Genomic DNA, 23,474 nt, shown 5'->3' with positions numbered 1-23,474 from the left:
GCTGGGCAGCAGCAAATGTTCATGACTGACCCACTGGAAGAAACACATTTTATATCACCGTCTCATATGCATGTACTCATAAAGGTAAAGCAAAAGCAGAGAACAATATTTACACTTAACCACTTGTGATGCTTTCTGATATAGTTTTTTAATTTTTAAATTTTATTTTTTTTTATTTTAGAGTGCGCATGCAAGCGGGGGGGGGGGAGAGAGAGAGAGAGAGAGAGAGAGAGAGAGAGAGAGAGAATCTTAAGTAGGCTCCATGCTCATTGAGGAGCCCAACATGGGGCTTGGTCCCACGACCCTGGGATCATGACCTGAGCTGAAACCAAGAGTCGGACGCTCAACTGACTGAGCTACTCAGGCACCCCTGCATTCTGCTGCCTTTTAATTCTTTTCTTTTTTTATTAAAAACAAAATTGCTGGCTATGATTCATTAAATTGTCTACTGGATTTTCCTGCCAGGACCTCCCAGCTGTCCTGAGCAGGTGGAACCCAGAGCCCCTTTACCTAAACCTCCTGTGTAGCAGGTAAGGAACAGATCAGAAATGTCCTGCCTGCTTGGCTCCCTCATCCTCGTGATAAATAGTGATCTTTGTTACTTCCCATTGAAGATACGAGTGCACAAAGCAGGCAGCCGTGGAGCTCCTGAGTTGGTGAACTCAACTTGGACGGGGGCTTGGAGCAACTCCCCACAGACGACTGACTGGAGGTCTCAGGGGTTCCAGTGACACCCAGGGAGCAAAACTGTTAATAGAGATGAACTTGGAGAGGCCTATGATTATGGGTCTTTTTTTCTTTTTTTTCTCTTTTGCATATAATAAGTTTTCTTCATGGAACACGAACCTCTTTCATAATAACAAAGTGAGTCAACAAAACGCTTTTTAAAAGAGTTTACTCTATTTCCTTTCCAAATCAACAGAGGTTCCCAAAGCTTAGTACCGGCAACCCTCTTTGGGAATATATCTAAAGGAGAGGATTTTAAAATATAAAAATACTTATATATGAAGATGTTCTTTATGGTGTAATTTTACCAAAGTCCAGCGTGAGTTGGCAGGAGCGTGCAGGGTGGGTCTAGGTGCTGTGGCACACGTGATGCCCCCAGGAAAAACAGTCCTTACATGGCTGCTCTGAAAAGTGGGACAGCAAAGTGGCTAAGGATGTCCACTTTGTAGCCAGACTTCCGGGATGCAAAACCCACATCTGCCTCCTTCAGACCACATGACCTTGGGCATATTACTTAGCATCGGTTTCCTTATCTGCAAAATGGGCAGAGTGAGCACTAGCGGGGTTAATATTAAAAACACTAGCACAGTGCTTGACACATAGCAAGTCCTATGTAAGGGTTAGCTGGCCAGTTGCATCTGGATGCTTTTTTCTTTCTTGCACAGAAAATGGCAGCTACCTGTAGGCTCACTAGGCCTGTGTCTGAGCCCATTTGGGTTATAGGACATGGAGGATGGAAGGACCATAGGGCTGGATGCAAGAGACCTGGTGTTGTATAGTCTGCCCCTTATCAAGCCCGGGCTGAGTTTGCCGTGTCATTTTCCCTCTTGGAAGCACTGTTGTCTAGAATATGAGATAATGAGCTTTTTTGGTCTGCCTTGCAAAATTGTCATGAGGATGGAAACTCATTTACCCATAAAATGAAGAGATTGGACTTCACAGATGTCCATGTTTTCTTATGAATTCCAGCTGTGGTTGGTTATTGGGTCTATGGATAGGCCACGGTGGGCAAGATGCTGAGATTGATTAGTGATGTCTGCCACTGGGAAGGCAATGTGGTGGTAGCCTAGTTCACATTTGCTGCTCCTGGGCTGGATGGCTTTGTGGGCCCCACTTAATCTATGGCTGGGTGGTTTGAAGGGTTATAAAGGATTGAGAAGTTGGCTGTCTAGTACTGCCACCAAGAGCTGGGTGGATTTGAGTCCGTATTTTCTAAATGCATGTATTAAAATATCTTAAAGCTATAGTAACTGAACGAGGGTTGACCTGGCATAGGCTTATACAGGCAGATAGATTTAATAGATTACAGTGCAGAAACAGACCCAACACATCCAACTATGTGTGTTAACTTTAGTTCCTGTACCACCCTGTTTTGGTTATTTTTGCTTTTAAAATATTGTAATGTTTAGTAAATGTCTTTCCATATTATTGTTTTCAAAATTTTCATTAGTCTCACACATATTCTGTCGGATGAATGCTGGAATCATTTTTAAAGATAAAAATTGCCTTGTGATGGCAATTGTGTTAAATGTATGCATTTAATTGAATAGAAGGGTGTTCTTAACAGTATAATGTTTTTTTGCCCATTAAGGCTGTGGTCTGTCTCTTTCTTTGTTTATGTTCCCTTAAATGACCCACGTTAAAGTTTTCCACCTAAGTTTTGGACTTCTATTTTACTTTATTTTATTTTAGAGCATGCTAGCTGGGGAGAGGGGCAGAGGGAGAGATAGAGAATGAGAATCCCAAGCAGGCTTTGTGCCCAGTGTGGTCCCCTGTGCAGGGCTTGATCCCATGACCCTGGGATCATGACCTGAGTCAAAATCAAGAGTCAGACACTCAATTGATGGAGCCATCCAGGGACCCCTTGGACATGTATTTTTAAGTATATTCCTGGGTATTTGGTATTTTTGACTGTAAGGGGGATAATTTCCCTCATTGTGTTACTTTGCCTAATTAATTCAAGTACATTGAAAAGCTACTGAATTTTATGTGGCTGTTTTGTTAGTGGATAACTTACCATATTGTTTTTTTAATATTAATTTTTTTATTTTTAGAGATCATGAGCGAGCACCAGTGGGGGATGGGAGCGGGGTGCGGGTGGAGAGAGAGAGAGCAAGAGCATCTTAAGTGGTCTCCATGGAGCTGGCCGGATGCTCGGCTTGATCCCGTGACCCTGGGATCGTGACCTGAGCCCAAATCAAGAGTCAGACACTCAGCCAACTGAGCCACACGGGCACACCCCAGCTGCATATTGTCGTCTTAATTCCAGTGGTTTCTTGTGATTTTTAGATAGATTGTAACAGATGCAGATACTATTCATTTCCCTTCTTTTACAACATTGTCCTTTTTTTTTTCTTATAGGTTGACTAGACCTTCTAGGCAGTTTGAATAGTAGCAGGGATAACATGTATTCTTGTGTTGTCTTATTTCTTCTTTTAGTTGGAAGGATTTTAGCATTTTCTAATTAAGTCTGAAGTTTTATTTTGGTTTCTGATACATATTCTTTTTTATTTTTTTTTTTTTAAAAATTTTTTTAATGTTTATTTTTGAGAGAGAGAGAGGGAGAGACAGCACAAACAGGGAAGGGGCAGAGAGAGAGAGGGAAACACAGAATCAGAGGCAGGCTCCAGGCTGTAGGCTCTGAGCTGTCAGCAGAGTCTTTTGTGGGGCTCAGACTCACAGACTGAGATCATGACCTGAGCGGAAGTCAGACGCTTAACCGACTGAGCCACCCAGGCGCCCCCCGTTACATATTCTTTATTATTAAGTAAGCATCTTCTGAGTTGCTAAGTTTATTTTTATTTTTCTTAATTTTATCAAGATGGAGGTGAGTGGTACGATTTAGGGGTGCTTTTAGCTCTTCCGCGTTTGAATTTTTCTTTTGCAGTGGAGTGTGAATCATCCCCTCCCCCACTGTAAGACTGGTTAGTAATAAGAGGGGAGAAAAGGATGATGAATTTTAAACAAATACCTTTCATTATATACCCAGATGACCGTATGGTTTTCTTAACTTTGATCTGCTGATGCGGTGAATTATATTAATAGATTTCCCAATATTAACCATCCTGGAAGGAACCCATTTGTTCATGGTGTTCCATTATTTTAATACGCTGTGGATCCATTTTGCAGCATTTTGTGTCCATCTCCGTTAGTGAAATTGTCTTGTGGTTCTATTTTTGGCATGCTCTTTTTGTCATTTTTAAAATGGGGATTATGCTAGTACAGTGGGTTATAAATTGGGAAGCTTTCCATCATTTTCAATGATCTGGAACAAGGTGGATAAATACACTGCAAATTGTGTACCTGTTGGTAGCTGCTGAGATGGCCGTGTTGAGAAGGATTCTGAGGTCCTGTCGTGTAAACAATTTAGTGTTTTGTACGACTGTAGGAAATGAGAGTTTAAGCATGCATGCCAGATGTTTATTTGTAGTCTCTGCCAGGAATGATTTATATTGCATGGGAATTACCTGTCTTTTGAAAGTTTAAAAGGACTAGCCTTTAAAACTCTATCTTGTTATACTTTTGGAGATGATTCTCTTCCACTGTAACCCTTTCTTCAGTAATTTTTTTGCTCTTGCTCTGGTTGAAAATAGTTTTAGTCATTTGTATTTTATTAGAAATCTATTCATTTCATCAAGAATTTGAACCATGTTTGCATAGAAAGAATACAACTTAAAAAAAATGTCCTCTGGTTATATTTTCTAATCTGATTTTTCTCCCTTATGTTTTTTGGTTGAAAACTAATATCCAGGCCTATTTTACCCACCTCTTAAAACTTTGAAGTAATTTGTCACCTCTGACTACTTAAAACGTTTCCAAATTAATTATGTTTATGTTAAACCCCCTCCTTTCGTTTTCTTGAGATGTTTAAAAAAAATTGAGTCCTTAAGCTCTTTCTTTTTCTCTGGTTAGTAATGAAAGTGCTTAGTCAATGAATTTTCCTCTGAGTACATTTTTGGTCACATTCTATAAACCTGCTCTGACGCGTCATAACTATTTTCTCTTCTAAATATTCCATACCATAGTTTTAGTTTTGATGTTCTCTTTTAAAAAATTTGTTTAGTGTTTATTTTTTTTTAATTTTTTATTTATTTATTTATAAAAAAAATTTTTTTTTCAACGTTTATTTATTTTTGGGACAGAGAGAGACAGAGCATGAACGGGGGAGGGGCAGAGAGAGAGGGAGACACAGAATCGGAAACAGGCTCTAGGCTCTGAGCCATCAGCCCAGAGCCTGACGCGGGGCTCGAACTCCTGGACCGCGAGATCGTGACCTGACTGAAGTCGGACGCTTAACCGACTGCGCCACCCAGGCGCCCCTTAGTGTTTATTTTTGAAAGAGAGAGAGAGAAAGAGAGAGCATGAGCAGGGAAGGGGCAGAGAGAGAGGGAGACGCAGAATCTGAAGCAGGCTTCAGGCTCTGAGCTGTCAGCACAGAGCCCAACGCGGGGCTGGAACCCACGGACCGTGAGATCATGACCTGAGCCAAAGTTGGGACGCTTAACTGACTGAGCCACCCAGGCGCCCCGATGTTCTCTTTAAAGATGATTTAAAAGTATTAAATCTTTGTGATTCCTTTTTTTACATTAGTATTTATGTTTATTCATTTTTAGTTAATTGTGAGAGACTATTGCCAACGATGGTTTTGCTTTTGTTAATTTATAGAAAGTTTTGGATTCCTTTTTTCAAATATCAGTTTGTGTAAATACTTCATTTCCGTTTTGGGGCTTACTGTTTGCTACATATACGTCTGTTTCTCCATTTCAGATATCATGGACATTAATCACATTTTTCAGATTCCCTCACGAGCCCTAATAATTTTGCTTTTCCACTTATTATTTCAAGAATTTGAGAATCTGTTAATGTCTTCCAATAGTATAGTGTTTCTTTTGGTGTTAGCTTTTGCTTTTTTTTATTTTACTTTATATATTTTATTGCTGGGTTATTTAACAGAAATATATGTCTGCCTGCTCACATTTTATTATGGGTTGTACTCCTAATCTGTAAAAATAGGTCCTCCTTGACCTGTTCTATGTTTTCTGCTTTCAGTTGTAGTTTTTCTCGTTTTTATAAAGCATTTCCTGGTTTCACCTTTAATTCCAGTGATTTTTATAAAGTACTTTCTGCTTTCTGTTGTTGGAGTTTACCTGGTATAATTTTACATTTAACTTCTTATTTTACTTTTTCTTTTAACTTTTCTGTGCCCTTTAGAAAAATAGCTGTATTTCTTTCAGATAGCGTGTAGGTTTTTTATATTTAAAAATTCAGAGTCTGAGTGCCTGTGTCTTTTAATATGGAGCTTACCCCAAGTTATATTTATTATAATACCTAATCTGTTTTTTTTTAAACTTCTTTCATCTAATTATAGTGTTCTCTTTTCTAAGTACTTATATAACTGAGAAGGTATTTTTGATTCCTTCTCATGTGAATGGCAGCTTGGATGAATAGAGCATTTTGGGTTACGTATTTTATCACTCAGTACTCCGTAGATGCTCTATAGTCTTATGTTGTTAATATTGGATAATTCAGAGGCCACATGGTATTTTATTTTGATGGTCGACTCCCCCCACCCTCTCACCCTCATCCTTCCTGAATGCCTGTGGTATTCTTTTCCCCCTTGAAATTCAAGGGATATTCCAAGCAATATCCATGTTTTGGTGTCTTTTCATTAGTTTGCGAGGTGCACGGAATGTACTTTGTCTACAGATTTAGCTCTTAATAATAGGAACATTTTTGTTCCATTGTGTCCCACTGGGCTCATTTCTTCTTGGAATGGCAGTTATCCACATATATATCCATATATCCCTATTGTTTGTTTTCTGCATTATCTCTTGTTTTGATTATTTGAGCCTCTATTTCTCTCTTTTGAGGTTTGTAAGTGCTTCTCGAGTGTATCCTTTGGATGCCTTAACTCTGTTTTCTGTGCTGACGACTCTGCTGGTCCCTGCTCCTGATGCTCATTATAATTCTGCTGTGCCATTATTTGATTCCTTGTATTCTCTTCTGAATTCCTTGAGCTAACCCTTCGTTTTACTCTGTTCTTGTTTTCTTTAATTTTGTTGGGGATGCAAAGGAGAGTTTGTCTAAAATTTATTTTAGCTTCCTGGAGTAAAACTCACACATGCTCCTTCCCTGAATCTCGAGTAGAACGCTTTTCTCCTTTTTTTATTACGCAATTTTGTTGCATTTGCCCTCTCCCCTGCTTGCTTCCTTTAATCCTTCTAAACAAAGGCAGGTATGATTTAGTGTGGTGTAGACCCTACAGTGATATCAGCAGCAGCTTCCTCGGGCCTTGGGTTGAAAGGGGAGGGCCAGGTGTTGTCCGTGTACAGGATGGGTGGGCGACACGGCGGCCAGAGTTTGAGGGGGCCGGGCCGGGGCTATAGGTTTTCTCAGTCTGGGTTCCATCATTGTGAGGCTCCACGGTGAAGTGCCCAGTGGTTCTGCCCAGATGCTTTCCTGATGGGGTCAGGGTTGAGTTGGAAAGTAGAAGGTAAGCCACCACTGTGATGTCTGGGATTCCCTATTGGTCCTATCACCAACCCCAGGGGTGACATATTTGATTTTCATCTTACCAGTTCTGTGTCAGAATCTCAAGGATGACGGCGATGAGATGGGTCATCGCGACGCCCTTCCATGTATCCTTACCTCCCTAACATCTAACAGAAATTCCTTGGCGGGTGGGTTCGTATGTGAAATCCCCTTCTAGATTTCAGGACCTCTTTTTTTTTTTTTTTTTTTTAACTTTTTAATTGTGTTAAAATACAGTGTATAACAAACTTGATTGTCTTCACCATTTTTGTGTGTACAGTTCAGTCATGTTAAGTACGCATATATTGCTGTGCTGCCCATCTTCAGAACTTCATCTCGTGGAATGGAAACTCTCCGTAAAGAACTCCCCCCCTCCCCGGCCCTTGGCAACCACCATTCATTCTACTTTCTGTCTCTGAACTTGACTTCTCTAAGTACCTCCTACAAGTGGAATCATACAATATTTGTCTCTTTGTGACCGGCATCGTGTCCTCGGGGCTCTTCCATGTTGTAGCCCGTGTCGGAGTCTCCTTCCTTCTCAAGGCTGTATAAAATTCCACTGTGTGTGCAGATGTAATTTTGTTTATCCCCTCCTCTGTCAGCGGACACTTGGGCCGCTGCTACATGTTGGTTATCACGAATACTCCCGTGAGCGTGAGTGTACTAACGTCTCTTCGAGATCCTGCTTGCCATTCTTTTGGGTCTATACCGAGAAGTAGAATTACTGGATCGTACAGTAATTACATGTTTGATTTTTTGATAAGCCACCATAACTGTTTTCCTCCTATTTAAAAAAAATATATGGGGGCACCTGGGTGGTGGTTACACATCCAATTCTTGACTTCGGCTCAGGTCATGGTCTCACGGTTTGTGAGATCGGGCCCCACGTTGGGCTCTGCGCTGACAGCACAGAGCCTGCGTGGGATTCTGTCTCCCTCTCTCTCCGTGCCTCCCCCGCTTGCTCTCTATCTCTCTGTCTCAGAGTAGGTAAAAATAAACTTCAAAGTTTCAGAAGTATGCTGAATGAACAGAGTTGTGTCGCGCCCCACCACGTCCCATGGTCCAGCTTCAGCCGCCATCGACATGTTGCTCTTCCTTTATTACCTGTACCTCCACCGACTTCCCACTCCGCGAGGATGCTGGTTATTATGTCATGACAGCTGTTTCAGGAAAACTCACATAAGGAAAATGGACAGGGACAGTCATAGCTGAAGGTTTGGGTAAGTGCATATACCCACGGAATTCCTACCCCTGTTGCCACGTGGAACATTTCCAGCTCCCAGAATGTTTCCTTGGGTCCTTTGTCGGTCGCCACCCCTTCCCCCAAGAGGCAGTGGCTGTTCTGATCACCTTCACGTTAGACTGGTTTACCTGGTCCAGACCTTTGTATAAATAGTGCCTCCTATTTTTATATCCCTGTGGTCAGTCTCTCAGGGTGGGGAGGAGAGGAGGCATTGGTGGTCCCTATGCCCTCTGCCACACAGGACTCTCCCCTTTCACCCCTTTGCGGCTCTGGAGTTCACTGTCAGGTTAGCTGGCCACTGCCTTTGGTCTTTGTTTTCATTTGCCCAGCCAGTGTTCTACATTAGGAGCCCCGCGAAAAAGCCCCAACATTGAAAGCTCAGTGTGTTTAAAAAGAACTAAAACTCAGTGTGTTCAGCCCTTCCTTTTTGTTACAAAAGCGGTTATCCATATATGAAAATTTTGAAATATCGAGAATTAGAGGCAAGTAAATCCCTTGTTCTATTGCTTTGTAATCACGATTAGCAGTTCTCTGTTAACTTTGTCTTTTCTCTAGGTGGCCTTTTATCCTTTGTGTAATATAGCTATCATCATAGTGCATACAGTTTTGTGCCCTGCCTTTTCCCTTTAACACTGAAACGTCAGTATTTTCTTGGCCAGCTGCAGGAATGTCTGGTGGTCATTTTTCATTGGCTCCATGGTAGTAGGGGGGTCATAGGAGCACTTACACTGTGCCTTCTACTGTTCTAAGTCTTCCTGTTTTTAAGTCCTCACACCGTACCTGTGAGGTATGCACTGTTACTCCCATTTTATAGATGGAGAAATTGAGGCCGAGTGAAACAAGTCACGCATTTGATGGGGAGGGAAGCCAGAAACCGAACCCAGGCATCCTGACTCCCATCCTCAACACCCGTGCCCAGTGCTTATTAACTCCGTCATTTCTTTGAGTGGGCTGTACAGGGATCTTTTCCTCCATTTTGCAGATGAGTAAACTGAGCCCGAGAGAGGAAAAGTGACTTATCTGAGGGGAGGCAGCAAGGAAGGGGCAGGGTTGAGGCTGGGATCCAGGCCCTCTCCCCCGTTTCTGGAGTTCCTTCGTTCTGCTTGTGGAGGGGGTGGGTCCTGCCTTGTGTGCAGTTCTGCCTCAGGGTAGAAACACTCCTTCTTTTCAGTCTTCTGGTTTTCCTCTCATTGTTGCCTGCTGTTCTTCCAGCAGCCCCAAGTCCCCTGACCTCTCTGGGCCTCAGTTTCTTCATCTTTAAAATGGGCCTCCCCTCTCTCCCACTCGTATCGGGGCTGTCGCTTCAGCCTCTGTCTCCCCGCCGTGGCCGGCCCGGTGCTTCGCAGACACTTGCAGGGAAGTGTACTCGCGGCTGAGTGAGCATCTGCTTCCCCATCTGGTCCCAACTTTTTCCTTAATTACCCGCTGAATTGGCTCTAACAAAATGCTGACAACTTGAGTGAGACATTAGCTGATACATCAGTGCCCGTGCCAGGGCTTCATGGGCTTTTCCGGGATGTGAAAACTCCGGCGCGGCGAGGTCCCTTCTTCCCTGGCCGGAGTCCGCGTCCCGGCTGAGTGGCGGGCCCCGCCGGGGCACGGGGTTCTTGTGGGGTCTCGTGGCTCATAAATGCCACCTCGTGTGGTGCTGCACCCAGGCTCTCTGGGTGTCCTCAGGGCTGGGTCACAGACCTGGAAGTGAGTTTTGTCTTCTCTCCTGCCCCTCCCTTGATCTCTAACCTTTCAGGTCTTTTGTTCCAAGCTAATATTCTACAGATAAAGTTTGTTTTGTTTCATTTCTTCGCTTTCCCAGCAGATCTAGAAGCAGTGGGACTAAGGAAGTGTGCCCCAGCAGGAAGAAACTGGCCTGGGTTTTCTTGGCTTCCGGGGGGCTCCTGCAATGCCTTTTTGGGGCCTTGTTTTGCATCTGCATAAAGGGGTCTGATAAGGTGTGATACAGGCTCTAATTCTGATATTCTGGATTCTAAGAAAAGGCCGGGCTTCTGTTTTCTCGTCGTAAATCGGGTCGGGAGCGGCTGTGGCTACCCGGTGGGGGGAAGACCGTAGGCTCAGGAGCCAGCCATTCTAGATTCTAGTCTTGCCTCTGCTGTTTCCTCCCTGTGTGACCTTGGGCAAGTTGTTGAACCTCTCTGTGTCTCAGTTTCTTCTTTATAAATTGGAGCTTGGATTGGGGCGCCTGGGTGGCTCGGTCGGTTGAGCGTCCGACTTCCGCTCAGGTCACGATCTCACAGCTTGTGAGTTCGAGCCCCGCGTCGGGCTCTGCTGACGGCCTGGAGCCTGGAGCCTGTTCCAAATTCTGTGTCTCCCTCTCTCTCTGCCCCTAACCCACTCTCATTCCGTCTCTGTCTCTCTCAAAAATAAACAAACATTAAAACGTTTTTAAAAAATAAATTGGAGCTCAGAGAACCTTATGAGAGAGTTAATAATGACGCGTTAATACATGTAAAACAACTGGCACGTGGTCGCTCAAATGTCATCTGCCCTGCCCCTTATCTTTTATGTGTAGCACGTTGAGTTAATATCCTCAGTTTAGGGCGCATGATCGTTTTTGGCTCATTACAATCCTTCCCCTGCTTTATTTAGTTATTTCTTTCTATCCTTATCCATTCTCCTGGCTCTGCTCCTCTGCTCTGTCCACTATTCTATATATTTAACATGCATTTTTTTTTTTTTGTTTATGTGTTCTTGCAAAATGTGTGCTGTCGTTTGTGTGCATGTTTAAAAAGTGTCCCATCAGCGCTCTAGTGTCCAGATCTCATTCTGTTTCTCACTTTTGCCTCTCAGCTCTAAGTGTTTGAGCTCCACTGTGTTACTTTGAGCCGCTGGGTGGATTTTACCCATCCTCCACTCAGTGACGGATGCCCCCACCCCAAATAAAGCTGCGACGAGCATCCTTGTCCGTGCTCCCACGTGGACTTCAGTGAGACCTTCGTTACGATGTGTACCCAGGTGTGGAATTTGGGATAGAATGAAAAAGAGGATATTTGAAAGAAGCAAAAGGAATAGATGTTGTCATACCCCAAATTGAGTAAATCATGAATAGTACTTAGCCAATCAAGAAGTCTGTCTCTTGGGCTTGCCTTGAATCCCAGCTGAGGACCGCTTTTGTTTTTTATATTTGAACTTGAAATCACACGGATACACATGCTCTTTGAAAGCAATTCAGATGACGCAGAAGTAAGCAGTATAAAGAACGAAATGGAAAGAGCCCCTTCTCATTGACCCCACATCCTCCTCAGCCCCATTTCCGGTAGGTAAGCACTGGTGACTGTGGAGTGTCTCATACTGGTCTTTTTTTATACGTTTACAGGCACAGATGTGAACCTTTCATATTGTCGTATGTAGCCCTGCTCGCCTAGTAGGATGTCATAACGCCGTTTCATGTCAGCCCTAATAGGTCTGCTGCAGTTTTTATCAGTGTTCACTATTCTCTTTTAAGGGTCTGTTATAGTTTATGTCACTAGCCCCTTTCTGATGGGTATTTGGGGCCCTTATAATCCCCAAATCATCACTTCTTGTGGTGTTGGTCTGCTGATGATACAGTCCTTTATTTTTGACAGATATTTTTGCTACCTATCGAATTCTGGCTTGACGGGTGTTTTTTTTTTTCTTTCAGTACTTAAAAGATGTTACTCCACTGTCTTATGTTTTATTTTATTTTTTGTGTTTTTTTAATGTTCATTTATTTTGTAAAGAGAGAGAGATAGAGTGTGAGCAGGGGAGAGGCAGAAAGAGAGGGAGACATAGAATCTGAAGCGGCCTCCAGGCTCCAGGCTCTGAGCTGTCAGCACAGAGCCCAACGCAGGGCTCGAACTCAGGAATTGTGAGATCGCAATTGGAGCTGAAGTCAAAAACTTGACTGTGACTGAGCCACCCAGATGCCCTTATTTTTATTTTTATTTTTGTACATTTTTAAAATTTATTTATATTGAGAGAGAGGGGGTGGGGAGAGAGAGAGCAAGAGTGAGAGCGAGAGAGAGAGTGAGAAGAATAAGCTGGAGAGGAGCAGAGAGCGAGAGAGAATCCCAAGCAGGCTCCATGCTGTCAGTGCAGATCCCAATGCCAGGCTCAGACTCACAAACCTGTGAGATCACGATCTGAGCCAAAATCCAGAGTCAGATGCTAAACCGACTGAACCACCCAGGCACCCCCACTGTCTTATGTTTTAACGTTTTTGGTGAGGAGGTAACTAATTCTTATTTTGTTCCCCTGTATGTTATGTCTTCTTAAACTTCCTGACCACTTTTTAGATGTTCTTTTTATCCCTGGTTTGAAGCAGTTTGATTGTGATGTGCCTCAGAGTGGTTTTCTTTGTGTTTGTTCTGCTTGGGATTCATTGAGCGTCTGGGTTCTGTGGGTTTGTAGTTTGCACCGGATTAAAAACTCTGGGCCATTACTTCTTCAAATAACCTTTTCTCTCCTCTCCCTCTCTTTGCCTCTTTTTTCGAGACTCCAGTTGCATATGTCTTAGGTCTTTTGACGTTGTCCCACAGCTCATGATGCCCTGTTTATTTTTGTCCCTGTTTTTTCTCTGTTTCATTGTTAGCAGTCTCTCTTGTTGTGTCTTCAAGTTCATCAGGCCTTTCCTTCTTCAGTGTCTGATCTGTTCTTCATCCAGGCATTGCATTTTTCATCTCTGAAAGGAGTCTTCTTTAAATCTCCTGTGTCTCTTTCTGACATGCTCATGTTTTTCCTCCCTTCTGGAATTTATGGGGTATGTTTATGATAGCTCTTTCAATGTCCTTCGAGTCTGTCGTCTAGGCCGTTTCTGGGTCTCTTCCTATTAATGAGTTCTTCTGCTTCTTTCATACCCAGTGATTTTTGACTGACAGACGTTGTGAATTTTGCATTGCTCAGTGCTGGATGTTTTAGTCTCCCTTTAAGTATTTTTTTTTTTTTAAAGATTTTTTTTTTCAACGTTTATTTATTTTTGGGACAGAGAGAGACAGAGCATGAACGGGGGAGGGGCAGAGAGAGAGGGAGACACCGAATCAGAAACAGACTCCAGGCTCTGAGCCATCAGCCATCAGCCCAGAGCCTGACGCGGGGCTCGAACTCACAGACCGCGAGATCGTGACCTGGCTGAAGTCGGACGCTTAACCGACTGCGCCACCCAGGCGCCCCACCCTTTAAGTATTTTTGTGGTTTATTCCATTATTGCTGTCGTACTTGTCTCCTGATTGCTGCTGTAACTACCACACGCTTAGTGGCTGACAGCCACGCAGATTTATTACCTTATAGTTCCGGAGATTGGAAGTCCAAGTTGGAGTTCACTGGGCTAAAGTTAAGATGTTGGCGGGACTGTGTTCCTTCTGGAAGTTCTAGGGGAGGATCTGTTTCCTTTTCTAGCTTCTAGAGGCTGCCTGTATTCCTTGGGCTGTGGCTCCGTTTGTCCGTCTTCAAAGCCAGCAGTGTTGGGCACGGTCCTCGTGCTGCCTTTTTCTCTGGTTCTGTCTTCTACTTAGCAGGACCCTTGCACCCACTCACGTAATCCACAGTAATCTCCCCACCTCAAGGTCATCTGATTAGCAAGCTTAATTCCATTTGCCTATATCCTAACATATTATGTCCACTGCTGGGACATAATATGCTGGTGCTGGGGATTCGGATGTGGAGACCTTGAGGGGGACACATCGTTCTGGTTACAGCTGTTACACTGTGTAGGACCACCAGAGCACTCTTTACCATAGAGCAGGGTTTGGCTCTATCCATGGGACCAATCTGGCCTGCCACCTGTTTTTGTAAATAAAATTTCATTGGAACACGGCTATGCTCATTCACTTTTGTGTTGTCTATGGCTAGTTTCATTCCACAGTGACCCACAAAGCCTAAAATATTGACTGGCCTTTAAGGTGTACCGACCCCTGGTCTGGGGGGGGGGGTGTCATCATACCTTTCTGAGTACTCAACCCAGTGCCATTAGTTGTTATATTTTCCCTACTTTGGCTGTTGGGAATGGGAACTATTCTTAGCTCTATGTGAGCCCTGAGACTTTTTCTACTTGGTTCTTTCTGGTGGTTCTTGGCCTGGCCTCAGGTGGTTTCCGTGTGTGCATGTGCTGATTTGTACGAAAGCAACGGAAGAATTTGAGTGTACTCCCTGGGCACCTCTCTCTTCTCTGACTCTACCCTGCATATCACAGCTTCCTTGCCCTCCCCACTTCTAAACTGTCCCCTCAACTTGGGGAAATCCCCTGAACTCTGTGTGCTTCGGTTCTCCATCCCTACACTGCAGCCTAGAAATTCTCCAGCCTAAAAGCCTCCAGAAATTGCTTTTCCTCTCCTAGGGATTACTGTCCCGTGCTGCCTTTTGTCCAGTGCTTAGAGATCATTGTTTTGTATGTTTTGTCCAGTTACTTGGTTGTTTAAGGTGAGCGGTAAATCTGGTCCCTCTTGCTCGGTCAGGAGTAGAAGCCACTTACATCGTATTATTTTGCATTTATGAGAGTACTTTTGGAAGATAGCATATTGGAAGAGGCTTCATGAAGAGAAGCTTCATGAAGAAGAAAGTCTGCGTTTTTAAAAACAATTTTTTAATGTTTATTTTTGAGAGAGAGAGACAGAGTGTGAGTGGGAAAGGAGCAAAGAGAGAGAGAGGGAGACACAGAATCCGAAGCAGGCTCCAGGCTCTGAGCTGTCAGCACAGAGCCCGACGTGGGGCTTGAACTCACCAACCGCGAGATCATGACCTGAGCTGAAGTCGGACGCTTAACCTACTGAGCCACCCAGGTGCCCCAGAGATTCAGCATTTTAATGATACTGCAAATTGGCCTTCGTAAGGGCTGTGCCACTGTGCTTTTGAGATTCTCGTTCTAGTAGCAGGGGTTGTGGGGGTAGATGATGATAGGGAATCACTTTGAGCCCTGTAAAGGGTTGGCAGCATGCCAAGGGTTATGGCTCTTAAAAAAGGGCTTCCCCTAGCTGTTCCTCTTGTGACTTGAGTGTCTGATGGCCATTTTGCTCTGCCAAGCTAGCCTCGGGGGTGCCGGGGGAGGGGGGGGATCTTCTGCTAGGCTGCTACTTTCTTTCCTGACGTCTGTTGAGCACCTACAGATGCTAAATAACATTTCAAGTGCTACGTGCAGTCACTGTGATATAGTTTCATTCTCTCCCACAACCGTGGGAGCTGGGGACGAAATGGAAACAGAGAGGTGGCATGGTTGGCCCAGTGTCATACAGCTAATTCCCGGCAAAGCATGGATTCTTTCTGCCTTTAAACCAAGTCTGCCAGTTCGTAAAACAGACCACCCATTTTATCAAGACCCCTTAGGCTGCAGGTGACAGAAACGCATCTCAAATTTGTATAAGCCCAAAGGGACATTTATTGGCGTGCCTACTGAAGAGTCCAGGGCTGGATCCAGACGCATTAGAAATGCATTGCTCTCCATGTCTCAGCTCTTCCTTCCCGGGGTTAACCTACCCTTCATGCAAGCCCCTCCCCAGGTGGTGGCGGTGGTGGTGGTAGCATCTTCAGGTTGATTTCTAAGCCTGGCGGAAAGAGAGTACCTGTTTCCCAAGGATTTCAACCGAAAAGGCCCAAGAAAGGCTCCCACTGGCCCACAGGCTCATCCCTGAGCCAGTCACGGTGCCAAGAGGATTGTTTTCTTTGGATTGGATAGATGTGGGTCTTGGAGTTGGGGTCTGGGGACAGCCCGTTGAAGCCACTTCGATTATGGGTTCTGGAAAGGGTAAGATAGTTCTGTTTTGGAAGAAGGGATGCTGAATAGATAGAGACAGAAGTGTCGGTTTCTCCCGTTTGACCTTCGTTTGAGAAGTGGCATTGTGCCGTCCTAGGTTCTGACCATCATCTCTTCTGTTAGCATGTCGGGCAGGTGAGGACAAGGATGGGGATGAGCCATCGGGAGTGTGGTTGAGGCTGGGAGAACAGAGGAATTGTGTGTGGGGTGGGGCGGGGGGAGGGTAGGTTGTGTTGCACGTAAAAGAGGGAAGCCCACCACGATGGGCACATTCTACTTCTGAGGCTGCTGCACAAGACGCCCTGTGAGGTTACATCTTACCAGGCATTGGTACCCAGAAACAAAGGCCCAGCAGTCTGGGGACACCCCCAAACCCCATCTGTCACCAGCAGTAGGTGAGCACTTTTCCGAGGGTGGTCCAGGACCTCTGTCACTAGAGCAGCTGACAGGTGCAACCCCCATCAGCAGACGTGCTGGTTCCGAGACCTGGGGGAGGGGGAGGTCGGAAGTCCGAGGTTCCAACTGTCTCCCTGTCCGAGGTTCCAGCTGTCTCCCTGAGTGCTGCTGACACGTGCCACATGCCGAGAGCCTCACTTAGGTGACCGATGTCCCTGAACTCGCTGTTTTCCTTGAATGGATTTTCTTTAAAGGATTCTCCTTTCTCCTGATGGGACTGGTTAATAAGCTTATCCAGTTTCCAGGATTTCCCTCCTTCAGGTTCGAACTGCTCCTTTCGGGATAAAGGAAGTATCACCATTTGAGCTTGGGGTTGAATCTGATGTGTGGGATCCCTTTCTAAAGAGCTCAGCAGTATTATTTTCCATCTGGCACTTTCCACGTCTCGAGATGTCCACTGGAGATAGCATGTAAAGGAAGGATAACACACAATGTGCCTACGTTACTTTTTCCTTAAAGTGCTTATTTTGAGAAAGTGTGCGTGTGCAAAGGGGGGGGAGGGGCAGAGAGAGAGGGAGAGAGAGAATCTCAAGCAGGCTCCGAGCTGTCAGCTCAGAGCCCGATGTAGGGCTTGATCTCATGAATTGCGAGGTGATGACCTGAGCCGAAACCAAGGTTTGGATGCTCAACCAACGGAGCCACCCAGGCGTCCCCCTACATTTCTTTACCAGGAGGTGGTGATGGTGCCAGTGACCTGTCAGGATTGGTCGTGAGACCAGGGAGGTGCAGATGTGTCAGAGAAATGGAGCCTTTGGCTTGAAAAAGCTCAGTTGACTACTCTGACTCCACATTTCATCTGTTCCTAAGTCAAGACCCTGAAACTCTGGAGGATAAAGCATGATTTTCACCTGCTACGAGATTTCAAAACTCTTTCTAGGCCAAGAACCTTTTCATAAATGGAATCTTATATAGGAGTTCAGTATATTGGAGAGATAAAGGCAGTTTTTTTAATTGGGGAGGGAGGGCCACTTTATGACTTTGGTGAGCCCTAGGCACTTTTGCCTTTGTGGGCACCTTCCTCCATAAGAAATATTAAAAATTATATTTTATGGCTGCATTGGTATGAAGATGAGTATATTAATATTATATGTTCAGCATTTTCTCCATCCTGAGGGTTCAGTTTCTTTAGTCTGATTTTATTTATTTATTTATTAAAAAAAAATTTTTTTTTAACATTTATTTATTTTTGAGACAGAGAGAGAGCATGAACAGGGGAGGGTCAGAGAAAGAGGGAGACACAGAATCTGAAACAGGCTCCAGGCTCTGAGCTGTCAGCACAGAGCCTGATGCGGGGCTCGAACCCATGGACCGCGAGATCATGACCTGAGCCGAAGTCAGACGCTTAACCGACTGAGCCACCCAGGTGCCCCTTTTTAGTCTGATTTTAAAAGAAATGAAAGTATTGGGGCGCCTGGATGGCTCAGTTGGTTGAGCATCTGACTTCAGCTCACATCATGATCTCACAGTGCATGAGTTTGAGCCCCGTGTAGTGCTGTGTACTGAACCCTCAGAGCCTGGAGCCTGCTTTGGAGTCTGTGTCTCCCTCTCTCTCTGCCCCTCCCCTGCTTGCACTCTGTCTCTCTCTCAGAAATAAATACACATTAAAAATAAATGAAAATATTTTTGTGGGCCCTTAAAGGTATGTGGGGCCTGGGCGCCATGACTCCTCTGCCTGATGGGGAGGTCAGCCCTAAGCAAATAGGCCCCACCTGTGTGGCCACTCCTGGGGGCCCCCCTGAGGCAGGCTGGAAGAGGGGAACCCAGGCTGGAAGAGGGGAACCCAGTTTGAAGACTTTGTTTAGACTCATCACCTGTATCTTACCAGACACTGTCCAGCCTCCCCAGGGAAGAAGAATCATAAGGTATCCAATTTAAGGGTGGAATGTCAAAGTCATTTCTGTCTGTCCCCATCCCCCCTCCCTGCAAGCCAGGCCTTGTTCTTCAATATCTCTCCTTTTTTTTTTTTTTTTTTTAAAGAGAGAGAGCTCTAGCAGGGAAGAGGGGCAGAGGAAGAGAGAGAGAATCTCAAGCAGGCTCCACACTTAGCAACACGGGGCTCGATCCCATAACCCTGGGGTCACGACCTGAGCTGAAATCAAGGGTCGGGCACTCACCCGACTGAGCCACCCAGGTGCCCCTTGTCCTAAAGTCTCGTAAGCGTCATTCCTGCCACGTGATCGTCTGTCTGGCCTCTGCTCGAACCCCTCTAGGGACAGGGAACTCATTACCCTGTGTTCGTTCTCCATTCTGGTCCACTTCTGTAGGAGTTTGTGGTACCTAGTGAGCTCCTGGATTGATCGCTATTTGTCCTTTAAGCCAGTGAGTCCTGAAGTGCCTGAGCCATGGTAAGCTGGGAAGGGAGTCCAGGAGCTTGGGGTTTGAGGTACAGTGCTGCCCCTCTGTTGCTGTGTGGCTGCACGAGGACACTCTCCTCTCTGACCTTGAGGTACCTTGTTTTGGGAAAGGAGTGGGTTGGATGTGATGGTGCTGTCATGCATGCAGTGTGTGATGTGAAAGGGAAACTGAGGCATGTCCTCGGCAGGTGCTGTCCACAGCTCGGGGTAGAGAGTTTGTCGGCTCTTGCTTGGAGGCCAGGGGCCAGAGGCTGCTTGTCCCCTTACCGAGACCCTGTTACACCTTGACAACAGACGTGGAGAAAGTGTGGGGTGAGGAAGGGGACCGCTCAGGTGGCTTTGGATGATCGCTCGGTCCTTGTCCCCCACTTGACTGCTCATTGTTCCTGAGATTAGGCGAACTTGGCTGTCCCAGAGCTCAGCGGCCAGCTGTCTAAGTGCCCTCATGGTGCTGTGTGCTTAGCAAGTTCAGCTTGGTGACCTGCTTTTTCCCTGGGGCTTGCTGTCCCCAAGGCCTGGGCACAGCAAAATGGGACTTTTTTTTTTCCCTTTTCCCCTCTGGTCCAGCCTCCCTAAGCTCTGGTACTTGGTCAAGGGGTGCTTTCATCCCATACCCTGCCCCCATGGTGCTCAGGGCCCAGCCTGGCTGCTCTATGACTTAAGACTGCTCCATGTCACCTCTTGTCCTTGCCATACTAAGTGGCAGTCCTAAGCACACCGTGATTTCCGCCCCCTGCACTTGGTACATGTTGTTTCTCTTGCGGGGTTCTGGTGTGATGGCTTCCCAGGCCACAGAAAGAGAGGGTGTAGGGTGAGTCCCTGTCACGGCCTCTAAATGGGGGAGTGTCCTGCCCAACCAGCTTCGGGGCCACGCCTGCCATTTGCTCACCTGGCCTCTGCTCTCTGCTTTGTAATTACTGATTCCTGCCGCGTCCACTTACTATGAGCCAGCTGGAGTGGACTTGCCACCCGAATGCCAGCTTCAGGGATGTAGAAGTTTCTGGAAACAGTCACTTATTGCTGGCCTAATGAGTGTGTCTCTGCCAGGGGTATGCAGGAGAAAGCGGGAGTGTGTGTGGGGGGGCTGGACAGGACATCTTCGTGGGCACAGATGAATTTTCCTTTCTCTTGGGTCTGGCTCTTCAGGGTTGTTTTCTCTGTCACCGTTACATTAAAAAATTTTTTTTTTTAATGTTTATTTATCTTAAAGGAGAGAGAGAGTGTGAGCAGGGGAGGGACAGAGAGAGAGAGAGGAAGACAGAGAATCTGAAGCAGGCTCCAGGCTCTGAGCTGTCAGCACAGAGCCTGACGCAGGGCTCGAACTCATGAGCAGTGAGATCATGACCTGAGCTGAAGTTGGACGCTCAAATGACTGAGCCACCCGGGCGCCCTGTCACCATTACATTTTCACTTAAATACCTCATCCAGTTATATGCCAGGGGAAAAGTCCGTTTCATAGAGTGTTTTATGGGAAACCACTTCCCTCCATCCATCTGTCCATTCTCCCTCCCTTCACACCTACCGAGAGCAGGACCACTCCTGTCCCAGCCATCGAGAGTCTGGCGTGAGGGATAAGCGCAAATGCTGAGTGAATTCCAAGTCAGTGTGCAACCTTCTGCCTTCCAAGCAGTGTTTTCTCATAGAATCTTTGCTTTTTAAAAAATTTTTTAAGGCAGTTTGTCTTACTTCATTGTAAAAAGCAGCAAATGCTCGGGGCGCCTGGGTGGCGCAGTCGGTTAAGCGTCCGACTTCAGCCAGGTCACGATCTCGCGGTCCGTGAGTTCGAGCCCCGCGTCAGGCTCTGGGCTGATGGCTCAGAGCCTGGAGCCTGTTTCCGATTCTGTGTCTCCCTCTCTCTCTGCCCCTCCCCCATTCATGCTCTGTCTCTCTCTGTCCCAAAAATAAATAAATGTTGAAAAAAAAAATTAAAAAAAAAAAGCAGCAAATGCTCTTTATAGAAAAAGTTGGAAAATGCAGGAAAGTACGAGGGAAGAAAGGAAGTCACCTGTAGACCCCTAGCAGATGCTACACCTTTGACATTTTGATCCTTTTCCTTCTAATTGGTGTGTGTGTGTGTGTGTGTGTGTGTGTGTGTGTGTGTTTAATTTATTTTGAAGAGAGAGTGTGAGCATGAGTAGGGGAGGGGCAGAGAGATGGGGAGAGAGAGAGGGAGAGAGGGAGAATCCCAAGTAGGCTCTGTCAGTGCAGAGCCAGACTTGGGGCTCGAAGTCACAAACTGCGAGATCATGACCTGAGCCGATATCCAGAGTCGGATGCTTAACCGACTGAGCCACCCAGGTGTCCTGTGTGTGTGTGTGTGTGTGTGTGCATGCGTGCGTGTGCTTTAATTTTTTTTTTACTGTTTGCTTATTTTTGAGAGAGGAGAGACAGAGCATGAGTGAGGGAGAGGCAGAGAGAGAGGGAGAGGGAGAGAGGGAGACACAGAATCCAAAGCAGGCTCCATGCTCTGAGCTGTTAGCACAGAGCCTGATGTGGGGCTCGAACTCACAAACTGTGATACCATGACCTGAGTCAAAACTTGGACGCTTCATGACTGAGTTACCCAGGTACCCTCGTAGATACAGTTGTCTCCTGCTTAAAAGGAAAAAAAAGGCTCGACGTTGCAAGATTAGCGTTTCCCAACTTTCTTGTAAACCCTGTGGTTTGGGCCTCACGGTGTTCCATGACGTGGCGGTATCCTGGTTTTCCCAGCAGTGCCCTGTTTGGGGATCTTTTGCTATTTCTGTTTCTCCCCTATTATAAATAATGCCATGAAGAATATCTTGTAAGTGAATTGATTTTCCTGTTTTGGATTGTTTCCCAGACTTTTTCTTCCAGAATCTCAGGGATCACCCAGAGCGCTTCTCTCCTTCAGCATGTGCTAAGCATCACCTGGAGGGCGTTTTAGCCCAGCTCTCAGGCTTTGCCCCCCAAGCCCTGATTGGGGGGGTGAGGCGGTGCCCTGGAGTCTGCATTCTGACAAGCCCCGGGGCGGGCTGCTGCTGGTGTTCGGGGAACAGAGTGCCATCAACCAGCCTCTCCTTTGTGGTGGGGGAAGTTGAGGCTAAGGAGACGGGGGGCGGGCTGGCCGTGGCCTGGGTCAGGCTGGGGATGGGGCACCCCCGACCCTTGCCGCTGCTGTTGCCTGGGAACCCTGCGGGGGAAGGCAGCACTCGCCCACCTGAGGGAACCTGGCCCATCGGAATGTTCTGGCCACACAGGAGGACAGAATGCCCAGTGTCGGCATGCACGCGGGCCCAGGGTGAGGGCTGCTGGAAGAACGATACTGGTGAAGTCCACAGTGAGTTGTGTAAGCGAGAGCGAGTGACAGCCACCCTAGGATGCAAGGGGTTAAGCAGGCGGCTGGCACAGCCTCCCCGGAGCCAAAGGGGGAACTCAGGAGTAAGTCGTGACTGCCTAATTAATTCAATTAAACTCCTTCATAAGCTCCGCTGGTGTCAGTAAATTGTTAAAGTCTATTAAAAACCCAGTGGAACGTGATGAGGGTTTGGGGATGCTGCATCACCTTTCTGGAGTTTTCCCCTCGTCCCCACCCCCCTCCCGGAGCGGATGCGCCAGAGGAGGGAAGCATGGGTGCTGGAGCCCCGTCTGGTGCCCCCACCGACCTGCTGTGTGTGCTGCGGCAGATCCCACTGCCCTTGGGCCTCAGTTTCCCCATCTGTACCGTTAAGTGATGGACTGTATCTTGAACACCCCTTTGGCACCAGAGTTACGAGGATTTTGCAGCCCCTTCTGGTCAAGGGCAGCTGTTCCTGCAGACGTGCTGCCTGGTCTCTACCCTCCCTCCACATCAAGTTCATTGGGGCAGTTTCTTGGGGCCGCTGTGCGGACAGGTGAGCCCAAGGGGAGGTGCAAGCTCTGGAGATGGGAGTGAGCAGAGCCGATTTCACCCAGCAGCCGTGTACTTTCTCATGCAACAACCCCATCCAGGCTGGGTGTTGTGTCCCCAGCTTTTACTGGTGAGGATACCGCGGCTCCCAGGATCGGGGCGATCAACCCACAAGTGGAGTTGAGATTTGAATTCAGAGCTGCTGTGCCTCAGAGTCCCTGTGGGTGACCGCTTTCTTCTGCAGATGTCTTTAAAATGAAGCCACCCTCCTCTCCCCCCCCCCCCCCCCCCCCACTCCGGCCAAACTCTGCAGTGTGCAACATTGCAGTCTTGGGAAAGAAAACACCAGGCATGTTCTTTTTCTCTAGCCAGTATCCAGACGTGAGGAACCCAAAAGACAGGGTGACGTCCTTGTCGCTGGAGGTATGTAAGCATCAGTTTGTGATGAGAGCCGGCAGGGAAATGGGCAGGAATGCTCCTTGGTGCGTGGGCACTGGGGTTACTGTCTTGTGACAGATCAGATCCCCTTCAGCTAAGCCAGCCTGGGTTCCAGAGCAGCCTCAGTCATTAATCAGCTGTGGCTCCTACTTTCCTAAT

At 46.5% G+C, this 23,474-nt stretch overlaps 1 protein-coding gene across 25 annotated transcripts in view; it reads left to right on the top strand.

Annotated features, from left to right (window-relative positions):
- ZNF618 (zinc finger protein 618) overlaps window positions 1–23,474 on the top strand; it is a 377,016-nt gene that overhangs the window by 212,096 nt on the left and 141,446 nt on the right. The window lies entirely within an intron of this gene.

Source organism: Prionailurus viverrinus, chromosome D4 (assembly GCF_022837055.1).
Source record: "Prionailurus viverrinus isolate Anna chromosome D4, UM_Priviv_1.0, whole genome shotgun sequence".
In the NCBI taxonomy this organism is placed as follows: Eukaryota; Metazoa; Chordata; class Mammalia; order Carnivora; family Felidae; genus Prionailurus; species Prionailurus viverrinus.
Note: the sequence above shows the minus strand (reverse complement) of the source record. Positions and strands in the feature narration are given on the sequence as shown.